The following is a 9,780-nucleotide window of genomic DNA, read 5'->3' as shown; positions in this document are numbered from 1 at the left end:
TGCGATAGCGCTTTAATCGACCGCTTGGGTGGTCGGTGCTTCTGATCCGGTCGGCACTGGAGGCGCATCCTCCGGCGCGTACAGAAGCGCGCACCCAAACTTTGGGCGCTCTAGCTATGCTCTAAGCTACCGGTCGGCCGGTCGGCAGGTCGCGGATAGCCGAACGGCCTGTAGTAGCAGATTAGTTGCGAAATAAGTCAAAACAAATATCCCCGACGATGAGCGGCAGGAGTGAAGGATGCGGCATAAAAGCTAGCAGATCCGCTGAAGCTCCTGCGACTGCGGCGAATCGACACCGCCACATAGAAATATGTGTCCGCTCATCATGATTGGACATGATGAAAGAAAAGCAAAATCTAGGCGCGACGGACCCATAATGGGCGGCTTCCTGGTCAGCGTCTGATCACCGTGTTAGGTGCGGCTGATATTACAACGTGTCCGGTACACAGCGCGTCGCACTGGGAGTCCCTGGATATCTTGACAGCGATGTCTCCGCTGGTAGGATGGAAAGGGTGATGTGTGCTTGCAGATTTATCCAGGTAAACGCCGACCATTAGCGGATCTAGCGAAACAGACCCTTTCAAACGTGAACCAAGATTGATGCGATCACCAAAACAGACGCTAGTTGTTGGAAAACCTGTAAGAGCGAGGTCGTCACCACCTGCACTGCAAGACAGCACGCCACAATCGGAACCAACGCCACCGTGACATTATGTCTGAACTAGGGGACATGATCAAGAGGCTAACTACTGCTTGAAATGAAGAAGGCCCAGATGAAAAACACGGGAGCATATGAAAGGGAGATATGCAAAGTTCTAGGCGGCCAGGCGCAAATGAGAGCCCTAACCCACGAGGTATAAATGGAGATCAGAGACCTGGACGAAATAACCACCAAAGAACTTATAGCGGTGGCAATACGCTCACAAATTAAAGAGCTGAGTTCCTTTGACGAAATGCGATCAAAACCATCAGACAGGCGTACGCGGGTACGCAGACGGCAGTCATCAGCCTTCCCGCAGTGGACTCAAAACGGCTGCTTGACGCTCATAAGCTCAAGATTGGATGGGTGGTCTGCAGAATAAGGGAAAGGCTGAACCTCAGTTTCAGGTGCCTGGAGTACGACCATCTGGCGAGGGCATGTACGAGTGAGGAACATCGAAGCACATGTTGTGCTAAATTTGGTGAAAAGGGATATTTCATAAAGGAATGTGATAAAAGCCCTTCGTATGCAGCATGCAAAAGCAGTGCGAAAAAGGAGACAGGACCCCGGATCGGAAGTTAGAAGTGTCCTTTATATCAAGCGGCGTGTAAAAAGACAAAATAAGAGTTGTCCAAATCAACCTAACCACTGTGAAGCGGCTTAAGAGCTACTGAAACAAACAATATTCAAAGAAAAGATAGATGTGGCGATAGTGTGTGAGCAATATAAAAACACAAATGAATTAGTCTGAGACGCCCTCACTACCACGCCAAACGTGATAGCAGGCGATTTCAACGCATGGACAATTGAATGGGGTAGTAGCTATACAAACAGAAGGGGTAATGCTCTACTCAAAGCGTTTTTTATTCTAAACGCCGTGCTGCTCAATAGAAATACTTTGATGCTCGGTAGAAATACTTTTGAAAAGAATGGACGCGGATCGATAATAGATATCACATTCGCCAGCAGCACGCTGGTTCGATCTGCAAATTGGAAGGTGTGCGACTTTTACACTCATACCGATTACCTGGTCATCCTGCTGGAAATCCGCAAACAAATACAAACTCGATCCAGCGTAAAAAAAATTGCAGAAAAAAGGATGGAAGTTGGAAACGTTCGACGAAGAAATTTTCAAACTTATGTTGGATGGGAACCTAGATGGTGCGATCAACGCCGACCGACAGGTTGAAAAGCTGGTGAAGCGCATAAGTAAACCTGTGATGCTGCTATGAGTAGGAAAAGACACAACATAACCCAAAGGCGCGCATACTGGTGGAACGAGGAAAGCCAAGGTACGCCACAACATACAATATTGCGAGAAAGTTTCAAAAGAAAACGTAAAGAACTCTAGAAGGCTATCAAAAGAAGTAAGTCTTTAAATTTTAAAGAACTATGTGAAAAGGTGGACGAGAATCCGTGGGGTGACGCGTATAAAGTAGTGATGGCGAAAATCAGAGGGGGTAAAAGTCAAGCACCAACCTTTCCGATTCTCCTAGAAAAGGTGGTGAAAGCACTTTTCCCCAACGCTAGAACCACAATCGAGTAGAACGATACCAACCATGATGGAATCTCCAAAGGTAGACGAGAAGGAGGTAATGGACATGGCGGAGAGATTTGGCAACGCAAAGGCTCCAGGACTTGATGGCATCCCGAACAAGGCACTGAAAATTGCCATCAGCCATAGCAAGAGGGCATTCGCCGAACTCTACGCACGATGTATGAATGAAGGAGTTTTCCCGAAAGTATGGAAGAAACAGCGACTGGTTCTTCTCCAAAGGCCAAACAAACCGGCGGGAGAGCCAAGTGCGTATCGCCCACTCTGCATGATCGACACGATGGCCAAAATACTGGAAAGACTGATTTGCACACGTCTAGAACGCCACCGAGAAGAAGAGTCTCCTGGGTTATCTGAAAACCAATTTGGATTCAGAAGACATCGGTCCACTTTAGACGCAGTTGGAAAAGTGACGGATATTGCGGCCAAAGCCATAGAGGGCACCAGAAGGATGTATGGAGATAAAAAGAACTGCGCAGTTGTTACTACGCTGGGTGTAAACAACGCTTTTAACTCGGCATACTGGCCACATACGAGTATACTGAGAGCATTAGAAGCAAGAAACACCCCGGGGTATCTCCTGAGGACAATTAGCATCTATTTGTTTGACAGACTACTGCTGTACGATACCGATGCAGGTCCAAAAACCTACAGGGTGACAGGTGGAGTACCACACGGCCCCGTACAATGTCCGATACTTTGGAAAGTGCTGTACGACGGGATGTTACGATTACCGCTGCCAAAAGAAGCACAGATAATTGGCTATGCGGACGACATTGCCGTAACGATCGTAGCTAAATAACTCTTGCAGATAGATAACAAATACAATGAGACCGTGTCGAAAATTAAAGACTGGCTTACGAGTACCAAGCTACAGCTTGCAGGTGAAAAAACAGAGGCAGTGCTCATCACGAGCAGAGAAAGGCTAGAAACGGTCACCTTGAACATTGATATGATCGATACATCTATGATCGATACGAGGCTCAATTTCAAGGCGCACATTGAAAAGGCCTGTGGTAAGGCGGCCAAAGTGACTGCGGCACTGTCGAGGATCATGGCAAACATTGGTGGCCCAAGTCAAAGTAGGAGAGCTCTGTTGGCCAAAGTTAGCCAGTCAATGCTTATGTACGCAGCTCCCATATGGGGGACAGCCCTGCGTCAAAAAACTTGTGTTAATATGGCAAAGGCTGTGTCCAGGTTATGTGCCCTGAGAGTTGCCTGTGCGTTTAGAACGGTGTCGCACGAGACGAGTGCTATCATATCTGGTCTTATGCCACCGGATACGGATATAATGGCCTCTGAGTTAAGTAGAGTCTACCGTAAAACAAAAGCAATGAATAGGCGCTTAACGGTCGACGTGCGCAAAAAGGAGAGGAAGACAAGTCCCGATGAGTGGCAAAAGCAATGGGATGTGGCAGATAAAGGAAGATGGACATATAGATTAATTAGGAATGTATCAGCCTGGATTGACAGACACCACGGGGAGATAGATTTCTACTTAACGCTGTTCTTATCAGGCCATAGCTGTTTCAGGGAATACCTACACAAATTTGGCCACGATGACGAAACACAATGTTCCTTCTGCGGAAATGCCGCAGAAAACGCAGAGCACGTCTTTTTCTCCTGCTCGAGGTATGTAGTGGAGAGAGACACCACAGAAAAGCTGACAAATGAAAGGATAACGCCCGACAACATAGTGAGTCACATGCCGCGATCACAGCTGGTGTGGGCTAAAATGAAAGAGTGGGCCGCAATAGCGCTCCTAGAACTCAGAATGAAAGAAAGGCAGCGCAGAAGCATAAGACCACATGAATAACCCTGGAGGTAGGTCGTGAAGAGGCAGTTATCGCCTTGGTCCTGCGAAGTAGTGCTTAACGGCGGTCGCGCAGGTCCGAATACAAGCTTCAGCAGCCGGAGTTAAGGGTTTAGTACGTAGGCATACTGTTTCGCAAGTCCAGCATATATAGTATGTATATAATATACATATTAGGGTGTTTTTTTGTTTTGAACTATTAATTTTTTTCCGTCCCGTCACAAAATTTCCTTGGAAATACCCTAAAATAAATTCCCTGAAAATTTTGGCCCTTAATATTAACATTAAAAACTGGACCAAGGCATGTAAAAATTTTCCATAGAAAATACACCACAATCGTGATTTTTTATCTTTAAATTCCTACAGATCAGAGGTATTTTATAGCATCGCATCGACTATAGACGCATATTTCTCAGAATTGTTCACTCTACAAAAGTGTACAGTGCAATAAAGACGTAACTCACAACGGCGAGGTAGTACGGGGCTCTAAACCTGATTTTTCAATGAAATTCGCATTTTTTTGTATATATCTCGTAAATGACAAGAGCTACAGAAAAAATGTTCACCACAAGCTTGTAGGAAATTTTATAACATTATTACAAAGAAGATCCGAGGTCAAAATCGCTATCATTAATACTTCTCGAGATATTCAGCTTTTTAAGTAAGGGTTTATAGAATTTTCATAGATTGTAGTATGTAATAAAAAAGCTGTCGCATAAAAGAAGAAGAATCAGCTAGACGACATAATATAAGTCGCAGTTGAAGACGAACTCGGGACGACAAAAGACGTGTAATATCCCCATACTTGTGATTTGGTGCGACGTATAATTTATTTTAAAACTAGCTGACCCCGCAGCCGTTGCCCTGCGTGAAATTATGTGTTTTGAAATGAAAAAAAGTTGAAATTATATTCTGTCGAAAATGATTTATTTACGATTTTTCTACATTTTTTTATGTAGCGCAACTTAATAAACATAATTTTTTTGATTTCTGTTCTGGTGCGTAAATATATAGAGAAGATGGGTTTCCAACTCGTCAACACACCACATATATCTGGCCGTGTGAAAAACATAGGATTTCCCGATTTCCTTGTGTCCTGTTGATTGTCAACGCAAGGGCAATTTTCCCTGGAAATTGAATACCTTTGAACTGAAATGGCTGTCCCTTGTATTCGATAACTACGTCATAATCATTCGGATTCCATTACACAGTTTCGGCGCATGAAGATTGTGAAACATAATAATGACAGATCCAACTTTAAGACGCAAATGATGCTGGGGCAGGCTTGGTATGGTATTTGGAAGCTCCACTGGATAATTTACGGTTTCGTCTTCCTTGTCAAGACGATCGATCGATTTATATGAGCGCAAACCTCCCGGAACTTGACATTGAATCTTCCAGTTTAAATCACTAACATCGGTAATTTTGGCAGCTAAAATTGCTCGTGCACTCAAGCTATCGCAGTTACGATAATTTGGCCAATGTTCGGATAAACATTCGTGATGAGTTCATCTTCCGTTGAAGTGAATTGACAAAATGGAGGTGAAATTGATATCAAACCACTGGAAGTATCAACCGAAATTTGCCCATTTCCAATTCTTAGCGAATACAATGTAAAATGTCATCGGCAATGTCATTTTTTCGTATCCCATAATTAACGCGAATTTAAAGGCTGATATGTCGAAATGATCTTCGCGAAAAGTATGCGAACTTCAGTGGCATGCGAAGTACTATCGCATTGTCCTTCGTCTATTTCCAGTGATTATCATGTTCCAGCAAATGCTACTGCTGGCATGCTTCTCAAAATGTTGCACACTCTGTACCATTCACAATACGCGATGACTTAAATGAAGTTGAACCGCGAGACGCAAAATCGTCGGAAAACTTTCATGTATTGCAAAAGTACAAAGCGCTTTATTGCAGTTCACACATCGACCGATTTGATACTGCTGATCTCATATCGTTCAAGGCGAATAACCGCTATGTTGCTTTCTTTGGTGACGTACTTGCAAACGTATTTGATCGATTACACCAATCTGCAATATTCAACATTGACATGAGTTTTGAATGTGATTTAAACAAAAGGGGCGAATATGGTACGACCCATGTGTTGTCAACTTCGATGTGTTGTTAACGTCGATATTCACGCCTCTAAATGCTAAATGTTCTGCCATTGTCGTCTGGTGAGTGACGCCGATACAGTTAATATCCATCATTTCCCATTCCCGTTTCCGAAAGAAAAGCACATGAGTAGTGTTTCGTGCATTTATTGTCAAACATACAAACCAAAGTGGGATTGTAAGGTTCGCAAGGACCATGAATCATATTGGTTTTCACCACTTCGTATAATTCTGGATCTATCTCTGTATCAGGAATTTCCGCTGAAATGATTTCATCAATTTGATCTGGTGTAATCACCATCCGCATCCAAAGAAGAATGTGTGCGTGCGGCAAACCTCTTTTTTGCTACTCAACAGAACACATTCAGCATCTAATAGCATCATATATACCATAGGTTGCTTCAAGATAAAGACCATCAAACATCGCAGCTATTGTTTAAACAGTCGTGCTGTGATATCGTTACGATCGCTAGCTGATTGACCGCGATCCATAATTCCGCACGTATGTCATCGCATTTTGGGAGTACTTCTTGTCTTTCCTTGGGCTGCCATACATTGATGGCAAAAAGAACGCCGACCAATATTAGCGCCACCTCTTCGTGGCTTCATAACAAATTTCAATCTGTAATTGATCACATCGTCTCAAACATACATAAAGTTTTCACTGAATAATTTTCAATAATTTTTCCTTTGGATAGCCGGAATAAAAAAGTAAGCGACCGCAATTGAACGATTCAAATAATTTACAAATCAAAATATTGAAAAACAAAACTAACAAAAATTGAAAAAAAATGTGTATGGAAAATGTTACTTTTTGGAATTGCCCAATTTTCCGACTTCTCCTCATGAAAAGTATAAGGTATTTTGTTTCTAAACCTTTCCCGATCCACAACAAACAACCTTTAAAAAGATTGGTTCAACCGTTCTCTTAGTGTTACTAACAAATAAACATTCATATTTATTGTAACGTTTGTATGGGGAAAAGAAAAGGGCTGTTTTTAGGAGTTTTTCGGAAACTATTCGAATTTTTCTCGCCGTAAAAACCATCCTTGAACTTCAACAAACATTTAACAAAAAGAATTGGCCAAATTGGTCCAGGCGTTATTGAGTTATGCGCGTACATACATTTTTGGTATTCATTTTTATTTATATAGATTACATACTTTTATATTAATCTTCCTTTTTTACAAGTGTAAATAAACCTATTAAAGATGAATTGCAATCAGAGATATTGTCATTTATTTCAATATCCAACGTAGGCTTGGACAAACATCCAACAGATTCCCACATAAATAGGGGCTCAACTTATAAAAAAACAATAAAACATTAAAATGGTCCATTAATAAAATTTAAATGCTCAGTGCATTAAATAAGTGAAGTGTGTAAAAGTTTTCAAATAAAAGAAGATACGTGCATACATAGCCAAAATAACATGCCTCAAAGATTTCATACAGTACAGCCTGCGCAATAGCAGCAAGCCTAAAATTCCGAAGCTACATACATAGATACATTTTTGAAACACAGAACGACAGAAATAACCCAGAACGCGTAATACTATGTTCGGACCGACAATGTGTGTTTTCGATGAGTTTTCACATCAATAGCGGCATTCTCTTGCTCTTGCAAGATTGCACGATGACACAAAATGCAAAAATCCTATACCGAAATATGCAAGGCCAAGAGAGCACCCATTGCAGAATGTAGTGATATATGACGGCACGAAAATAAAAGTGGGTTTTGGTCTGACATATTTATAGCCATTGCAAATAATTTTCTGCGTGTGTTCGTTGTTGTGCCGTTGCACCAAGAGGAAAATTCTGCAATTTCTGCACCGTGCAAGGGTTTGCAAGCTTACAAACACACCCACTACAACAGAAAACCAACAAATTATATTCAAGTATTTACTTGCAAATCCTTCCAACAATACCCCTTATGTTTTTTCAAACAGTAAGCAGGATTGATTAAAATAGGTAAGGTAAAAGGCCTAAAAAGCAAAATTTCCAATGTACAAGCGAGAATAAATACAAACATACATATTTACATATGCACTTACCCAAATCATACTTTTAAATACATAAATACAGCAAACATTCAAATTAATATTAATATATTGAAGCATATACTTGCTAATCCACAAGTGCAGAGGCTAATGACCTGCACATTGTACATTTTCTTTTCTCGCTCTATTTTGATCGCGCAAATATAAATACATTTATTATATATAGTATATCATATACATACTCTATACATATATTCGGTATTCTTTTTGCCTACGTGGTAATACAAGCCTAATAATAATATATGAACATATCCTGATTTAGGGGGTATATCCAAAACATAAAAAACAATAATAAATCTTAAATTAGTAGAAGCTGCGATAATAGCATTAATTACATACAATAAGCGGTGCGGAATTTGTATTGAACAAAACAAAAAATAAATAAATAATAAAATTTTTTTAACGATCAATATATTAGTATATACTTATACATACATATATGTATATACTCTAAGCCCGTATAGGCAAATATTATTCAACAATACCTTCTTGTTCTTTGTATTACAAAAACAAGCAGGATTGTATACTAGGCTGGGTTGATTCCGGACTTTTTTCGATTCGGGATTTCTAATAGTGCGGAAAAGTGTTCAATGCAACTTTTTGTTTTGAGATCGGTTGCATCTTCAACCCCAACTCCGGCCCTGAAATTTCGGAAATTCGCCTAAAATCGTGAAATTGTCTACCTAGCGCCTGAAATACGCATCTCATGGCAAAATGTATAAAACAAAAGTTATTTGTCACGTCATTTGCTATCGAAATGGTACATGTTATCATGGCCGTAGGACGAACCGTTCCCGAGATACGAGCGAAAAGGCGGAGCGCCTCATGGAAATAAGTACATGTGCATCAACTTAATTTCAAATTAAACTACTGCAAATGAATTGAAACTTATCAATACAATTTATTTTAATAGTAGTACAAAAAATTAACAAAAAATTTACAAAAAAAAATGCTTCTCAATTTCAATATGCTTTTTATAAAGCAAATAAAAATTAAATATATGTGTATACCGACCAATTTAGCATATAATATGCACATAAATACGCACATAGCGTGCACATATGCATATATATGTACAAAGGTTATTGACTTTGTATACCTCTTTAACGAGTGCTTATATACAAGGACATACGGATAAATCCGTAATAGTAAATATATAAAAATAAATATAAAATCGCAACTAAATACAATAGTGCGGTTAACAAAAACGATTAACGCGTATTTTAGTAAATTTACGGGTATAACAACTCTTACTTACTTAAAAGAGTTTTCGGTTTTCGGCATTTATCAGATAAATCTCATCAAATTTTTATTCTAAATGAGCACAGATTCAAAAGAATCTAAATCAGGTCAATTTCTTACAATTTCAAAAATGGCTGACAACGATAAACAAAGCACACCTGCAAAGCTACACGCTCTAAGCACGGTACAAAGCAAAAGAGATCAAAAGATCATATAATGTCGAGATTTATCACTGAAAGTGATAGCTTTATAAGATATTGCACACGATTTCAAGCTTCCCCTATTACTGAC

Source organism: Bactrocera tryoni, unplaced genomic scaffold (genome assembly GCF_016617805.1).
Source record: "Bactrocera tryoni isolate S06 unplaced genomic scaffold, CSIRO_BtryS06_freeze2 scaffold_25, whole genome shotgun sequence".
NCBI classification, from domain to species: Eukaryota; Metazoa; Arthropoda; class Insecta; order Diptera; family Tephritidae; genus Bactrocera; species Bactrocera tryoni.
Note: the sequence above shows the minus strand (reverse complement) of the source record.